The 18,883-nt window shown below is 37.4% G+C and overlaps 1 protein-coding gene across 14 annotated transcripts in view; it reads right to left on the minus strand.

The window, feature by feature from the left end:
- The window catches only part of SMYD3 (SET and MYND domain containing 3), a 373,538-nt gene that overhangs the window by 92,071 nt on the left and 262,584 nt on the right, over positions 1-18,883 (minus strand). The window contains exon 1 of one of the 14 annotated variants that reach the window (XM_048934946.1): positions 1,759-1,779. The exons of the other annotated variants lie outside the window; for them this stretch is intronic. The gene's annotated coding sequence lies outside the window, so the exon portion shown is untranslated. Of the gene's footprint in view, positions 1-1,758; positions 1,780-18,883 lie in introns of those variants that run through there. 14 annotated transcript variants of the gene reach the window in all.

Consider the following 18,883-nt stretch of genomic DNA (forward strand, 5'->3'; position numbering starts at 1 on the left):
CTACAGGTTTCCATATATTACTAGAACATAGTGAGATAGTTCTTATAATATACACAAGTAACCTGCACAAGAAGAATTAATAAAGGGTACTTTGCACAAATTTGGTCAATATCATCTTCAGCTTTGCTGCAGAATGAATCCACCTCTGTAAATGGTGTGTCAAAGCTAGTATAGTCTAACCTACCACCAGGAAGGAAGCCATAACTTCTTTCCCTAATTCATGAACCCAATGTAATGTAAATTAAAAATACAAAAAGCCCAAGTTAACGGATTAGTAAATTTCTCATTTACATGAAAGCTGTCTGGATATTCCTGACCATTGGCAAATATTTAAGAAACGATGTTTTAACCAGTTGTCACACTGTGATATTATTCTCAGGAGACTCAAACATTAGTCAGGTAGAAGGATTGGACAGTAAATGCAAGGGACACAATAACTCAAATGACAAGCCCCAGAGACCTCCTAGAACCACCATCCCCCACTGTAGCTCTGTACTGATATCTTCCCCATTTGAGGATGAACAAATAGCAGGCACAGATGGTTGACAGATCTCAGATCTCCTAATGACTGTATTTGGCACACAGAGTGCTAGAGAAACAGTACCAAACACTGCAACATGGCTCAACAGCAAATGCATGGCATGCCACAGTAATGACAGACCAGTTAAGCTTGTTTTTGATGTCTTTCATTCAGCTGCTCATAGCCAAAGTCCATGGCACCCAGACAGGCACAGAACTCCCTTGCTCTGAAACTTCAGCTGTGTCCAGCAGACAGGGTACTGGAGAGGATGAGAGACATTAGAAAGGCTTCCAGAACACTTTATCTTATTTAGATTTTCAGACTAAGGAAATGGGACAAGTAGTTAACTGTTTGTGACACATGCTTAGATTCCAAATTTTCCTGTAAAACTATGAAATTCAGAGAAGTTATGCTTCTTTTATGTCAGGATGGAATTTGCAATTATTTCATTTTTCTTTAAAAACAATACCTTTTTACCTCTTGTACCAAATCATTAAGGTTTTGGTTGAATTTGAGATGACTACATCAGAGCTACTAAGGGCAAAGATGTGTATTTCCACCTGTTTTCTTAGTTTTTCAACTTAAGTTTTTCAACTTAATTCTTTCTCCTCATCAACTGTCAAAATATCAGCTCTTGTTGCTGTTGTTGTCCTAGCACATAAAAGTTTCTGATGAGTGTGCAGAACACCAATTTCCCTTGCAGAAGGATGTCACCACCTACAAGCAGGTAGATGAGATAAATTTGTCCTGACATTAACAGATGATTTAATGCAAGAGTGCTTCAGGCATCCCTTTTTAGAACTCAGCTAAATGGTGCAATTTCAATTGGAATGGAATGAAAATAGGTCATGGCAAATTACCTTCTCTCTTCTTACCCGACACATACTTCTCCAATTCTTCAAATAAAAACATTTAGCTAGCTAGCTAAATACATTTGACTACTAAGAATTTCAAAGGTATCATTAGTAAGATAAATGTTATGTTTGCTATGGGCACTTTTTTTTTTTTTTTTTTTTTTTTGTAGAGTGTGTAGAAGATGCAGTTAGTAACTCAAGAAATGAAGATTGAGCCTGAAACATGGAAAAACATTGCACATTTTGGGTAAAATTAAGTAACTTGAAGCACTGTAGAATTTTGATTAAAAATTTTGTGTTCTCTGTCCCGTCTTCACAAATCTCTACTCTGAAAACAATCAGCAATCTCATGTTCCTTTTGTTGAAATTCTACCTTTCACTCACCTCTGCAAATATTACTATTTCTTGAGAAAAAACCAAGGTTTTGCTGACCACACTCTTACAGTTCTCAAACTATTGCTTTTCTTTCTGGAGGTGTTTGATGAGCAAGGCCTTCAATTATATTTCTATCTTAAAGTTCATTAACCAGAAGTTCATTTGATCTGTTGAGCTTGGTGGATTTTTGCCTCTATTTCCTCTTGCAGTCTTCGTCTATTTTGCAAATAATGTAATTTGAACTGGGAAAAAAAGAAGTGGGAAGAAGATAAAGCCTGGGGATAAAGCTTTTCATATAATTTCTTTAAAATTACTTGCAACAGGAAATTTCTGAAGGCACAAAAGCTTGAGAATTCTTTAAGAGGGAGAAAATTCAAAATGAGAAGAAAACCAAATTCAAACCTCTCTTCCAAAATGCGACCACATAAAATTAAATATTTAAATTCTTTTAAAACATTTTAAAAAAACACATACATTTTAAATTTGATTTTTTTTTCCCAAAAAGGGCAATAAATAAATGAATCCATTTAGAAATGTAGTAAGCACTTTTTTGAGAAATTCCCACAATTTTTTTGAATTCTTCTTTACTTCTTCACCATGTGTTTTTTTAAGCAGATCTATTTCCACTTTGCTACTTCGGTTAGACGTCAAAACAGACACAAACTGGGGAGTTTTAGAATTGATTTTTTATTATTATTATTATTTTTTTTTAAATCGGGGTGAAAAATGCATGAAAGTAACTAACAACTTACACTGCCACTATATGGCTCTGTAAACTTGTATGTGTCCACGGTCACAGTAAGTAAGGCTTACTACAACTTGCTATGTTTCATATTAAGCAAATGAAATCTCAGTTTTATGCAAAGTTTGGATACCTAGGCCCAAAAGAATACTCATATAACTGCCAGTTCATTCAGTTCCTTCCATTATCCTTCCATGCTTTCCCAACAGGTTAGCAACTACTTTTGTGTTGACGTACAGTTCTATAAAATGGAGTACTGCTGTTATTAGAATCATAGAATTACTCAGGTTGGAAGGGACCTCAAGGATCATCAAGTCCAACCACAGCCTAACCATGGTACCCTAACTCTAGCAATCCTCTGCTAAATCATATCTCCAAGCACCACATCGAAACAGCTCTTAAACCCATCTAGGGACGGTGACTCAACCACCTCCCTGGGGAGCCTATTCCAATGTTTAACCACCCTTTCTGTAAAGAAGTGTTTCCTAATGTCCAATCTAAACTTACCTTGGCACAACTTGAGGCCATTTCCCCTCGTCTTGTCACCTGTCATCAGCAAGAAGAGACCTACCCTGCTCTCACTGTAAGCACCTTTCAGGTACTGGAAGAGAGTAATAATGTCTCCCCTCAGCCGCCTCTTCCCCAGACTAAACAGCCCCAGCTCCCTCAGCCTCTCCTCGTAGGGTGTTTTTTCCAAGCCCTTCACAAGCCTCGTTGCCCTTCTCTGGACCTGCTCCAGTACCTCCACGTCCTTTCTGTACTGAGGTGCCCAAAACTGAACACAGTACTCGAGGTGAGGTGTTACCAATGCCGAGTACAGAGGCAGGATGACTTCCCTAGTCCTGCTCACCACACCATTCCTGATATAAGCCAGGATGCCATTGGCCTTCTTGGTCACCAGGGCACACTGCTGGCTCATGTTCAGCCGACTGTCCATCCACCAAGGTTCCTTTCCATCAGGCAGCTTTCCAGCCACACCTCCCCAAGCCTGTAGTGTTGCCTGGGGTTGTTGTGACCAAAATGCAGGATCCGACACTTGGCCCTATTGAAATTCATGCCATTAACCTTGGCCAGTGGATCCAGTCTGTCTAGGTTCCTCTGCAGCGCCCTTCTCCCTTCTAGCAGATCAACACTCCCTCCCACTTGGTGTCATCTGCAAACTTGCTGAGAGCGCACTCAATCCCCTCATCAAAATCATCAATGAAGATGTTAAACAGAAGCGGCCCCAGTACTGAGCCTTGGGGCACAATGTTCATAACCGGCTGCCAACTAGATCCAACTCTATTGACCACGACTCTTTGGGCCTGGCCATCCAGCCAGTGCTTCACCCAGCGGAGCTGGGCCAGCTTCTCCACGAGAATGTTATGGGGGACAGTGTCAATGGCTTTACTGGAGTCCAGATAGACCACATCGACAGCCTGACCCTCATCCACTAAGCAGGTCACCTTGTCACAGAATGAAATTAGGTTTGTCAGACAGAATCTACCATTCGTAAACCCATACTGACGGGGCCTGATCCCCTGGTTGACCTTTAATTGGTCCATGATGGTTCCTGAGATTATTCGTTCCATAACCTTCCTGGGTATGGAGGTGATACTGATAGGCCTGTAGCTACCAGAAAACTTACCAAACATACCACAACATAAATATATACATAATTTACTTTGCAACCTAGTCCTACCTATCAAAGTATTAATATTACTTCTTTTAAAAACTGGTTGGCTAGATATAACTCTATGTAAACTCATCTCTGTCAGATACCTAGGCTCTTTTTCCTGACTAAAGACTTACAAATCAAGTACATAAGGCAATTGCAAATATCTTCCTTCCAGATAGCTAGCAGATCAATCATCTGCTGAGAACGGCATTTTGAATTACACAAAAAACAATAATTTGAAAATTGTATAAGCTGCTCATGAAATCCTGAAGTAGAATTTCATAAAACACTTGCAACATTTGTAACTTTGCTAGCAATTTATTAGTAAAAAATTAGTAAATTCTCCCTGCAAAATGCTAGTAAGCTCGATCTTACTAATTTCTTCCAAAAAGTATGTATGAATGGGTTATCATATATACTGAATTGATGATAACATACCACAGAAGGTGTTCTGCATGAGACAGGCTAGAGTTGCCTGTGGCCAGTGAAAAGGCCTTGAGTGCCAAATTATATTGATTGAATGTATTAAGACCAGGTGGCAATGAGAAGTTTAACAGGACAAAAAAAAAACTGAAACAAAACGCTCACTATATTCTTAACCCTGAAATGATGAAATACCCAGCTGATTGCCTTAGTCAGACATTTTTTGGGGGGAAAAAAAGGTAACTGCCTGTTAGAGATTATTTTAAGAAATCCAGGCACTCAAGAGATGGTTAAATCCAGACCACAGTTCCAGAGATCTATCTGATTGAAAGGGAAGACTGATTGCACTCTGAGTGTGTGTGCTGGCATAGAAACCATATCAGAGACTAGCAGGATACAGAAAGGCAGAAAATGTAAGTCAAACTCAATTTCCTTCTTGGGTCAAAAGAGAGTACTGTTACATTTAAGGTAAAGATTTAATGCATACACAGCAAATTAAAACTCATGTAGTAACACAAAGGCCTGCATATCTGAAGTACTCATCATTCAAAGTATTCACAGGTTTTCATAGGACACATGAACTCTTTGTTAGTATATAAAAAAAATCAATTCCACAAGGGTTTCCAGACAGACTTTTTGTTGTATTTATCTTACAACGCTATTCTGTTGGGCTATTTCAAACACAGCTCTACTCAGGAAACAGTTTAAATAATTTAATTTTTGGAATTCCACAACACTGGACATGTTTAGTCTCAACAGAGGACATACGCTTCTAGTTACTGTGAGGATAGCTTTCATGCTTATGCCACTAGTTTCCTCATTCCCATAATAATGTTAGTCCAGCATTCTTGGACAATTCTATGTGATGATAAAATACAGGCAGCCAATGACATTTAGCATTACTGAAGACAATTTGCTAGCACTGTGTGCTACATGTGACCATATTGGGAAGTGACAGAGAGTAAGCCAGGAAAAAAATGCATTACTTCTTTGGACCTGAGAGTGAATTTGACACCAAGGATCTAATCCAGACCAACAGAGAGCTTCTTTTCCTATTAGTTGGCCAGGGCAGGGGATTTTGCTTAAAGAAGCTCTAGACGCTAAAATCTCTTCCATTCAGAAATACCTGGATAACTGCTACAGAGCAAGGGCTACAGAGGAAGCTCCATTTCACATTTTCTTTGGGGCCATTTGTTCCTTTTGAAAGTACTGGGAGAAGATAACTCTTCAATTTCCCCAACAGGAAGAACCATGGCCGTATTTTGGGTGAACAAGACTTGAAATACTCACAATATCTGTGCCCCAAAAACTAGTAGGAGGAAATATCTATGTCCAATTTATCTGGACTCCTTACTAGAAATGCTACTGCTTCAACAGAAGAGAAAAAACCTCCAATATACTATTCTACCTATATCTGAATACAATAGATTTTTCCTTTAAAACAGCATTTTTTTCTTTATTGTATCAAATTAGTACTGCAGATTTTCTGCACAGTTACTATATGCCATTACTAGCTGGGAAGAAAGATAACACTTGAAAACAGCATTAAGCTACATTCATTAAAGTAGTAATTAGATTAAAGAAATTATAATGACTTACTGCAAAATAAGCTTATACATTAAGTTGAAACACAGAACTCCTAGTCAGTGTGACATCAAACAATGAGCTGATTAATGGCAAAATATTTACACATACAGTAACTTATAACAGCAGCACTTGCAGAAGGAAAAATGCCACAGTCCGATACATAATTTCTACATAATGAACTCACAGTAACTTCAACTGGTGAGAAAATGATCTATATTTCTACTTCCAGATAGAGAGATGCTGCTTGAAATGCACAACCAGTTGCCTGCTTCCCAGGAATGCAAGGTCAACTTGAAATTTACTGGAAGACATTTAACTGGCAAAAAAATAGTTTTTCAGAAGTCCTTAGGGTTTTAGGTACACTAGGAATTAGCAATTTTCAGGACCTGACCAGACAAAACTGTAAGCAACCTGCTCTGAATTCAGTGTTGGCCCATCTTTAAGCAGGACATAATGAGTTGACCTCCCCAGATTCCTTCCAACCTGTAACTCCATCTCCACTGACTTCTCACACATTCATATTTCAGGCTCTTTGTATGTAAACATAAATATCATATCTATCTAATTTAAAGAAACGTATGGTCTTCATTAGAACATTAAAAGCCCAATTTAGAAGGAAAAAATGGAAGCAGTTTATTTACCCTTACTGATTTACCGTTTTCTGTGAGTTTTTCTTCATAAAGTTTGTAACTAAACAATCCGTTGGTAGAGAATATTTCTTCTTGGGAAAATCAAAAAATAGAAGGTATCAGGAAACTTTCAGATTGTCTATGGTTTCTGCAAGTTCAAAGTTCTTACCTATATTCACAATAGTATCAGCCAACAATTTATTTACTGATTTTCTATTGCTCCTGGCATCCTTCTTTTGGCAGGCTATGTATCACAGTGCAATGAAAGCTGAAAACCATTTCAGCATGTCTTTCTTTTGGTTCTTGGAAATCAACTAGAGAACAATAATTTTGAAGTACAAAGCAAGAGAACAAATAACAGATAGAAAGATACCTGAAAGTAATGTGCAAATACAAACTATCTTCCTGTAATTCAAAGAAATAACATCACAGAATCACAGAATCACAGAATTGTAGGGGTTGGAAGGGACCTCCAGAGACCATCGAGTCCAACCCCCCTGCCAAAGCAGGTTCCCTACGAGATTCTAATTCACTTGCTACCCAATGTGATATGCATGAGTACTTGAAACAATAAAACTTAAATTAGGCTTTGTAAATAATAACAGTGATGCTGAAAAAAGACTTTCCACCTCTACAATTACATTAATTGCTCTTTCACTCTAGAGAGGAAAAAAAAAGTATTTAATTTTGAAGCATCTTTACCACATGCCTTTGAAATAGAGAATTAAAGGAAGGTTAGATAAACACTATGTTGAGCTCATCATTCAAATGCTTGTGGGTAGCTAACTAAAGTTCACAGACCTGTATGTAATTGCTGTCTACAGGAAATACTTACGCCAAAGAGAATTTTCTCCTCACTCCTTCACCTTTGCCCTTCCACAAACTCACTAGCAAAGAAGCATTTCATCTCCTGAGAGCATTTCTGTGATGAACAGAACTGGGTCTGTGTGAGATGAGCTAAATCTAACAGCCAGGAACAGAATCTGTCATCTATTCAGAAACATGACTTTAGCAAGTATTAATAGGTAAGAATACATTTTTATACAAAAAAAGCTAGAAACAGAATGATCCATCTACTAGACAAATGTCCATTTGTCCTATTTTGAAGCTTTTAACACGTTTGCACTTACATTTGTGTAAATGGATAGTAACTTTAGTGGCATTAGATGAATTACAGTAAACAATAATTAGACAGTAAGTTTACAAGTCAAACTAGATTTAGAACTTCTCTGAGCATTGAAACTGGGTGATCTAACTCAGTATGATTAACACTTTGTGCATTTCTGACAAAACAAATCCTTGCCATTAAACAGCTGCAAACTTTAGGTTCCTTAATTCTTAACCTAAGCTCTTCACCAACAATGCCTCAAGTTCACACGTAAAACAAAATGAAACTGAAGTTTTTTTTGTTTTTTTTTTTTAATAGACATTAGCTGTGATGATATTGTAAAGTGCCTAGCCAAACTTGAAGTCTGAGCATACATTTTTAAAAGTAACACTGGGATACCTTGAAAGGCACTGAAACTACGCTTACCAAAAATGCCCGAGTTCTCACAAAGTGTCTTCCATAACTTTGTAATCTTTCACGTTAAATTGAGACTTTTGCCTACCAAAAAGTATGGACGTTTCTTTGCAGGCAAAGTTGTTTCAATCTCCATCTCACACACAGACAAGAAAAATGAATACCACTAGTAAATTCTAGAAAGAAGTGCCACTATTGAATGCCACTATGCTTCCACTTCATTCTCTTCATCTTGTGATTTTTAAAGCCAATTTAACTGTTTTCATAATCTGGATCAATTTGGAAACTCTGAGAATAGACACAACATTTATACCTCAAAGTCCTAATATTCACTACAGTCTGAGCAAATTACAGTGGTGCAGCATTTCATATTTGAAGCAAGAAATATGACTGTATTGGTTTTTAAACACTAATTACAGATTTATAAAATATCCCTCCAATTCACAACACCATTAGTGTTTCACAGTGTTTTTTTCTACTGATATAGATTCACACACAGCAAATCTTTATTTACTTTTTACATATCCCTTCCTTTCAGTTTTTCTTTTATTTTGGGCAAAGCAGATCTTTAGATACACCTAAGAAAAGTAAATCAGCTAGAGGAATTGTGATTTCAGCAAGCAAAGAAAAGTAGCTGGTGTTTCTACCTCAGCTGATGAAACCAGGGTGACAGGAAAGAATATACTAATTGTTAGTCAGTATTACATTAGTGGAGCCTAAGAAATTCCCCGCCACCACATCCAATAGTCTAAGTTTATACATCACAGCTCTCTTAAAAACAATATAAACCAGAGAAAGAGCAAAACTAGGTTAGAAATATGAGCCACAAGGCATGATATTATTCAGATTGACTGTTACGTTACTCCACACAGTTGGCATTTTGGCTCAGGTTGGTTCTTATGTTCATACAGTTTCTGTACACAAGCACAATGCCAGAAAGTCACATGCCAAAATATATTCTTACTTGATTAATTGAATTCTTTAAAATTCAATATTCTCATTATGATAATTCAAGAACTTACCATTAGGAACACATTTTCCTTTCATCTAGGATTGCCTCTAATTTGATTTGACTGCCTAAGAAAATTTTATCTTTAAATTGTTATATTTTCATGAATAGAATGAAGTAAAACCCTAAAGTAATTCCTAAAATCCAGAATTTTCATTCATGTTCCAAAATGCGGTTGAAACAAAAAACAAATCACACTAGGTAAGGTTTCATTTACCATTACTCTTGTGATATGTGCCATATGAAAACAAGGTAAATTTCTACTTTTTTACTTTTCTTCTCCAACAAATGCGGAAATACTTTTTTTTAACATTCTGACAGAAAGCAGCAATTTGCTCAATTAATTCCTATTTTGTTGTTGTTCTTTTCAAATATATTGAGCTCACCCCAATACAAACCTAAGATATTTACAAAGTCTGACTCATGACCCAGGGTTTCTGACCAGTCTTTCCACGCTGAGTTCAAGTCCCATAGAGAGTCAGTAGGATCACTTATGTAGTGACTGTGAAAGATACCCCTTTTCACTGGTGGAGCTTTCTATCCACAAATGAAGCAACCCACTTTTCTTTAACTTCATTGTTCTTACATCTTTACATTTCCTTCTCACTGTGAAGAGCACCATATAAAACAGTCTATTGAGTTTTTATCATTTGTTGAATCATATAAATCAACCATTCAATGTGTGTACAATATTAAAAAAAAAAAAAACAAAAATACACAAAAATTATCCGTTAGGGGAAAATTCATACTCCCAATCCCTTTCCACAAATTGCATTTCCAACCCTCCAGTTAGATGTTTGTTATTTTAAACAAAAGAGACAGAACCACAGAAGATAATACTTTCAAAATATAAGCTCAAGTAGATAATAGTCTGGAGAAGAGGAGGCTCAGGGGAGACCTCATTGCACTCTGCAACTTCCTGAAGGGAGGCTGTGGTGCAAAAGGGTCTGGCCTCTTCTCCCAGGCAAATAGTAGGACCCGAGGAAATGGCAAGAAGTTATACCAGAGGAGGTTTAGGTTGGATATTAGGAGAAACTTTTTCTCTCAAAGGGTGGTCAGGCACTGGAATGGCTGCCCAGGGAGGTGGTGGAGTCGCTGTCCCTGGCAGTGTTCAAGAGGCACCTGGATGAGGAGCTATGAGAGATGGTTTAGTAGCTTGTGGCACTGATAGGAATGGGAGGGTGGTTGGACTAGATGATCTTGCAGGTCGTTTCCAACCTTGTGATTCTGTGATAATAAAATAAATAATAAAATAGACCATTTACCAACAGTTCAGTTATGGGAGGAGTATAGAAGACCTGATAAAATGGCAACTGGGGTCTATGGCACTGACCTTCCATGATCTAATCATTTTTAAAAATTACTATACATCTTAATTTGCTCAGCAGTTCCAGGCATTAAGCCAGCTCTGACATGTTATTTGCCCACACTGTCATGCTCTCAAAGGTGCCAGCATGACAACAAAAGGGCTAAGTTGTGCTCTGTGAAGTTTCACCCACCTTTGGTTCTCAAGGTCCTAGACTGCAAGCCATGTTCAACAATTCAGAAAAATGACCTCTTATTAACAAAGGATTTTTTGTATCAGCCAGAAAGCTGACAGCATTTTACCATACGTCCTACAAAAAGTTCATTCATTCACTTGGGTATTGAAGTTCTGGTTGAGATGAACTGTATCTAGAGATCGTGTATTGTGATGACTCTAATAAAAGTAACATTAACTAAATTTAGTTTTTAATTGAACAATCAGTTCATTTTCATGCTGAATCTGTCCACTGGGAAGATTCCCAATCCATAAGAGTCCCAGGACCTGTGCAAGAAATGGGGAATGAAACAACAATAACTATGTGATATGGCTTTTGTACACACCGCTCATTGAAAAATGAATCACTGAGTAATATCAGGCAACATTTAATGAAATGAATGTATAAGTTATTTACCAGAGGAAGTATGTTAAAGTGAGAAATCAAGCATAGCACACTCAGTTTTGGCATCTAAAAAATAATCTCTTTATATTGCAATACTCCCATGAGACCATGCAGCAATAGCAAAGGGCTAGAAAGCTGTCAGGCCTTTAGGAAAGCTGCATTAGCACTGGCTAACGTGGGAAGATGGAAGTAAGGAAAATTCTGTGAAAACAAAATTGGTGACTGAACCTCTATGTAAAGGCCTTATTAAAAAAACAAACAAAAACAATTCGCACAAATCTGTTCCAAGAAGATGCACTAAAATAAAGCTCAGTTACATTTACCAACACTTTTCTCTGCCATATCTCTGTGTACAACTCCAAACATATTATCACATCATTCCGTGTGTTTGCCTAAAAAGTCGTTATTTAGCCACAATGCCACACATTTTGCAAACCAAGAATCCATAGTAACTGCACAACAACACAACATTAGTATTTATCCATTTCAAAATTATTCACAAATGAATTTGCTACGTATTTGAATTAATAAATATATGAATCTATACATTTCCTTCATTTCCATGAAAAAAATATATATATTCTAATTAAAGCTGAGCAGATCATTTCCAGTATTCACTGTCCAAAAGCAGCTTCTGCCTCTACTTTTGGATGCCTGAAATTAGATGATAGACCTGTCAAAATTTATTCAGAATCAGCTCAAATCTTTCTTTCTTGTTACTACTTTTGAACTCAATAAATCAATTGTGAACAAAGTAATAAAAATACACTCAGACACCAGCAATTGCTAAGTCTGCAAACACAATGGGTGACTTAAAAGCTAGAAATATGGTGGTTTATTATTGTAACAGTTACTGTGCAGCACAGATGCTGGATGTAGATCACAATCCCAAAGGTAAGACTGAAGAAATCCTTGGAGGATAGCTTCGCTCTAAAATAGTATCGGTTAATGGACCAACAAATGTTGGAAAAAGTTAATTCTTCATTTTTTAGCTCACACAAATTGTTACTCAAGAATCCTGAGAACTACGATTTCAAGTATTTTTGGGGAATATTTTTCTCCCATCATTTTCACATTACTGGAATAACAACCTCTTAAATGCTTTCTGAGTAGGACTGGAATAAAAAATTAATAATGCGTCCAATCCATAAAAGCCAAATAACAGAATATTGTATTATATAGGGAGGGAAAAAAAGAATCTTCTTGGAAAGCCTTTTCTCATTACAGCTTCTCTCAAATCTTCTCTTTCCTGCTTCTCCTTTTGGCACTTCAATTGTGTAATTACAAGTTGAAAACAGAGTTCAGCAGGCATAAAACATTATTTGCATGTATATTTGTAGCTTTGTATTTCTATTTTCTCGAGGACATCAAGCAATATATAGGCATTAATTAGTTAAGCATCGTAACAGGCCAGTGAAGAAGTACAGGGCTGAGTCATGGAGGGGCTGAATGTAACACCACAGCCACACAGCAAACCAACGGCGCTTTGCTGTACAAAAGAATTTTGTTCAGTGTCTTTGACTGTATTCAAATGGTTTGCAGATAAAAGGAGAAAACAAACAAATGAGCTCAACGTTCTTTGGAAAGTAACAGAAGCATAAAATCCGCAATTGAAATTGGATTTCTGGCTTTACATTTCTCTGTGGCAGATGCTGATGCTGCCGTGCTGCAGGCACTGTGTTGGTAATGTTATACCAGTTAGGGGGCTGCGTAATATTTCATGTCCTCAGTCTTAACTGTAGAACACTGTGAAATCAGCTGGTAGCTCCAGTGCACTTCTTTAGTACATATTCAGCGTGCATTTTCTTTTATTCATGCTGATTACAGCCTAGTTGTTAGTTGTCACTGCTAAGAGTACATTCACCATGTAGCAAAAATTAAATTAATACAAAAAGGGTAGTGGAAGAAATCTGTTCAGCAGCCAAAATGTATATATAGCACCAGATTTCTTTGTAAATCTTAACCATAAATCCATGAGAGAAAACCCTGTAGAATCAGGGATGACAGCAATCAAACTACCACAGGTTGTCTCCCCAGCCCACATTGCCCTCTTCCTATGGGGCATCAGCCACCCTAACTGGCAGCCTGCTTTGGCACGGGGAGATCAGCACCTGCAGCTCTGAGGTTGAATGGATGCCTGCTGTGCGGAACAACCCACATGGGCCACACTGGGCAAGGGAGACACAGTGGTAGGGACTGCCCAGCCTATATCCTCCAACACCAACAGCTCTGTCTGGGCAGGAAGGCTTCCAGCATTGAACTTATCAGGGCTACGATTTCATACTGAAGCCAACAAAGCTAGAATGCCTTTTGCATGTCCTGCTAGAACTCAGGTTCTCAGAACAATCTAACTGGAAACTGAAAAGCTTTGTGCCCACTTCTGTCTTCCACAGAGCTGATAAATGCATCTGTTCCCAGGAGCAGAGACTTCCTGGGAAGGGCTCTCACCATAATGGGCATCAGGAGACCCTGAGGCAGTCTCTATAGCAGTGTATAAAATGAAATTTAAAAGAAATTAAGTACTTCTCAGCCTAGAAAGCAAGAGAAGTATATGTGTAGAGCATATAATAGCTATGCAGGAAAATAACACACGTGGGAAAATAATGCATGTAAGAAAACATTCAGTATTACTCATTTTCAGTGGACAAATAATATGAGCTGTTTTTCTTGGAGTCACTGAAAGTGCACTATGAAATCAATGCTGTTTGCCACTCTCAAAGGACCAGGTTGGGACAAACGATATAACTTCTATGTGTTGCTTTGCCATGAATTTGAAAGAGTACAAAAGCATTTACATTAGCAGAACAGAATCTTAATTATTAAAAAAGTGCAGTTTTAATGAAAAGATAGTGTTTTGAGTTAGATAGCACTAATGTAGCCATATGTGCAAAGTTTTGGTATATCCAACCTCCGAAATGCTTGCTGTACATGACCAGTTCCTCAGCTGAGGTATATCAGTGTATTTGAAGCAGATTTCAGATGATTCTGTTACAATTTATAACAGAGAAGTATCTTCCAGACAGCAACAAAAATTTAACATAATTAGGGAGGAAGCTGGTTGCTTTATTGGTAATATTCAATATTCTACACAGACTCAGCTCATTTGTTGAATTCTTTTTGTCTGAGACTCACTCTCATTTTGACAGGAATCTCTGTTAAGGTTGGAATGAATTAAACATTTTCACAAGAAAGAAACTGGCAATAAGAACATTACTTCATAATGATTCATGATGGCATCTTTTTTTAATATGCAGTAGCACATTTCTCAACATGTGAACTCTCTGCTCTGAGAAAACTAAAAAATAAACCTAAGCAGCTCTCGTGGTCTTTAAGAAATGCCATCAAAACGATCAAATAAAAAAACGTAGAGGGCACATGACTTCCATAATAGCTTTTACAACCAGCTAACTTGCTGTCTTGAAACTTAAGAATGATGTTCTTATGCTTATCTCAGTCTGCGCGGGTGGATAAATGCAATCAAGTGCCTGTGAACCTCTCAGTAAGATACATCTCTGTTCTCAGGCACTAACACATCTATTGGTTTTTAAACCAACATGCCTGATGAATGACAGAGTTTTCACCATCAGTTTAAATATTCTAAAGAATGTGCATAATTATTTTCTAGACACAAGCCAGATATAATCTCTGTCTAAGTTTTTAAAACGTCTAGCTGGAGTCCCACTTCGGCAGCTCTTGCTGTAGTGTCTGAGCACTGACTGAACGTCAGAGTGCACTCTGTACCCTGGAAGACCACCTTGTCCCAAAAGCTGTATTCAGTACATTTCAGTACATTCAGTACATTCAAAATCCAGTACATTTCCATGTCCCCTTCAGCAGATCTCTTTCTTCTGTTGAGAGCTCTGTGGCTATGTACTATGTTCACTGTTTTCCAAGAAAACACAGTGCCTATGTTGAATAGTATGTATCACATTGGGTAAATGAATACTACACGAGCATTCCGGCTCATTCCTTGCTCTTCTAAGGTGTATCAATATTACATAGATCAATTTAACAAAGAAATGTTAATTATGAATATTTAATAAGAAAATTCCCCTGTTCTTTGGCTGTTTGCCTTTTTTATCATGTTCCCCACTAGAATATAAACATGTCAACCTCTACCACTTCACTGACTTTAGCAAACAGAACATTCACAGGTAGTAGAGAGGGTGCAGAGGCCACACTGCTCCCACAGGCAGAGTGCTCAATGCCTGCGCCAGAGCCACTGGCCTGGCTGCTGTATTGCCATGCACTTGCACTGGAAACAGAAGAAAACAACATCTGCATGCAGTGCCATAAACAGCTTCCAAACAAAATTTGTTTTCAGAAACAGATTCTAAGAGTCAAGTACACACCCCTGCATTGACAGTTTCAGAGAGTTTGTAACAACTTCAGAAAGGAAAGAAAAAAAGAAAGAAAGAAAAAAAAAAAAAAAAAAGAAAATTACCTAGATATTAAAAAAATAATAATTGTATGGTAAGATCAGACGATCATGCACCACACAGTGATTTAAATTAGCCAACATTCACCTGTCATGAAATAGGAGCATGCAGCAGTCAGTTATTGCATCTCAGCTCAAGGGTGGTAACTTCTTAAGACATGCTAACTTAATCACTTACAATCATCTACTCATAATTCTAATTTACATGACATTGCTTCAGCAAATAGATTACGCAGGTTGTAAATGACCTGCAGGGATATTACCGTATTAGTTAAAATTTTAACAATGCAAATTAGGACAGGCCCTTGGCTATACATTCAATCACAAATCACTATTCTGGTGGAATAGAATGAAGAATATAAAACATGCAAATAGGACTTACAGAGACTGTGGCTCATCATTAAAAAATACCAGTAACTGCTTTCCCAAAGTTATTTTTCTCTTTTGCAGTGTTACAAAACAAAACAAACTATAATTCACAGAAAAAAAAATAAATCTCAGTTGTTATGAGAAAAAAATGCAAAAAATAAATAAATTCAAATATTGTCTTTCAGAAGAGAATGAGAAATGAGCTGTATTTCTCTGAGCATTAATCTTGTTTCCTACACCTTGCCCTGCCACACTCTGTTTTCTGCAGCAAGTAAGCTCTGAGTCAAGCCACTTGGAATGCAAAAGTGTTCATCTGGAACAAACACAAGCAAACTAAATGTTAGTGCCTGAAAAGCATCTCAGCTGCAAAGCAGAATTTATTGACTTCGATTAGACTGCCTTGTGTGTTTGATACACAGCTGCCAATTTCTCAAACACTGTACCATAAAAATCTAAGTCTATGTGAAAAAGATATCAACTGTTTTGGATAATTCTATCTCCCATTGCTTATTTGCAAGAACACTGACCTTCTGTAATGCTTCATAACCAATTGTTATTTTCAATTAGCAAAGAAAACAGCAGGCTTTCCTAAGCGCAGCTTTACAAGGTAGCAGCATCTTGAGTGACAGTAAAATTACTACAGTTGTGCCTATTATAAATGAAGTATTCATCAGTGAACAACTGTTTTAACTCAATTATACTTCCATCCATGAGGAAAAAAAAAGTATAAACATCAAACATTAAGTGCTTAAAGAAGCTCTCAGTGGTTTACAGGAAGAATGGTAAGACGGGTAGTGCTCTCTGAAGAGGCCCTAAATCCTTGCTACATCTTTACATGCTTGAAACCTACTAAAATAAGGAGTTCCCTTGCCTTAAGTAGATCATGGAGATGTATTCACGAAATCACAGATACCAAGCAGCTTCACATGTTTTTTAGTGTATCGTAATGTGTAGGTAATAAGCATCAAATTTTCATTCCTGCAAGTAATTGCTTACTAATTTGTGCTAAGCATCCCTGAGCAAAATCAGTTAAAGTACTGAGAAGTAAATCCTGTCTCTAAGGCCCATTTTGTCCCTTCATATATGAAGTGCAATGCCACCAAAAGAAGTAGGGAAGAATATAATAGCTGCTGCTGCAGGCAGATGTCCAGTTCTGCTGTGACTAAACTTTCTGTCTTCAGTATTAAGGCTATAACATTCACAACCATCATGTGCTGGAGGTAGAATAACAAACGTCAGACTTCATTTCTTCACAAATTGAAAGAAGACATCATGAAACTATTAGCTTGCTCATCAGCACAAAATTGCTATCTTCCATCCTGCGTCCTATGCTAAAGAAAAACAATATTTTTCCACTTTTCAGCATTAGAATAGCAGAGAAACACATCCCCCAGCCCCAGCAGGTCAGCACAAACTGTAAATCAGAAGTGACAGACACAAAGCTCATGGCAGTCAATGGAAAAGTCTCATGGTCTTAAAAGTCCATTAATCCAGTGTTTTCAAATACAAGTCTGAGAGCTGATGTTTTGCCGAAAATGAAGTGAATACATTTTCTTAGTATTATCTACAGAGATCTTTGGCAGAGAAACATCTATGCTTTGAAAAGGAGATAGCTGTTCCATTGTTAGAGACTTTTCCTCTAAACTATCCATGTTTGGATAGGAGGGACTGAAGGTCCTCTTCTACCACCACTTGCCACAAACTACTGAGACCAACACAACTGCATTTCACATGTTTGCTCTCCTTAAACGTTGCATCCAGACTGGTGCCAAATGGTGCTACTTGTTCATTAATACAGGAAAAAAATAGTTCTAGAATTGCCCATGACTGATGAAGTTCAGACCTACTTTATTAGGGTGGTGATTTCAAGTTTCAGACCCTTTCTAACAGCAAAACAGTCATCAAACAAATACAAGAAAACTCAGTCAGATGAAGAAAAGTTTGCTAAACTGCAAACTGGAGATGAAATCGCACTGATCTTCTGAATTATGCTGCAAGGTCTTCTCTGCCTCACTAACTGTGCTCAGTTTGTTATCCATTTGCTTCTAAATTGCTCTGTCATCACGTCAGGACTCCACAGACTCTTCTTACACAAAGAATAACCCTTCAGTATAACCTCTGCTAATCTTAGATGTGGCACCAAGTGCCTTTGCTCTTTCTGCTTTACCTTACAGCACACATTTGTGACTATTTATTCCTGTGGAGAATAGTTCCTCAAAGATTAAATTGCACTTCACGGTTCCATGGGTACATTGAGCTAAATAATCTGAAGGACAGAGATTCACTTACAATGTCATCCTGAAAGTAAATTCTAAGTGCTACAAGCAGATACAATGGAAGGGTGTAATTATTGAACAATTACGAAATTAGCCTTTCTGCTAAAAGGCAAAAACATAACCAAACAGAAACAACAAACAAACAAGCACACACACATACACACACACAAGTATCACTTCTGACTGTGTCCTATTCAACTCCATGGGAAGAAAATCTGATTGGACTGTGCAAACATATATTTTGAAACATGAGGCAGAACTTGTACACTGGCATTTAACTGCACAGTATTTTAACAGCAGTAACTTCAACAGCATCACAATAGAGTAATGAAAAGTTAATAATTGGTTATATGAAGATAGATGCACTTATTGAATACCTCTTTCTACCCATACAGATACTTTTAAAAAATGAAGAATCTGATTCTTTATTTGTTTACTTTGTATAAAGTGAATTTTCCTGGGGTACCATATTGGCAAAACCAATCCCGAATATAATTCCTTTTGAAATCAGAAGAGTGACAGAAGACAAGTTTGGCCCAATACTTTATAATACTGGT

This window comes from Lagopus muta, chromosome 2 (genome assembly GCF_023343835.1).
Source record: "Lagopus muta isolate bLagMut1 chromosome 2, bLagMut1 primary, whole genome shotgun sequence".
In the NCBI taxonomy this organism is placed as follows: Eukaryota; Metazoa; Chordata; class Aves; order Galliformes; family Phasianidae; genus Lagopus; species Lagopus muta.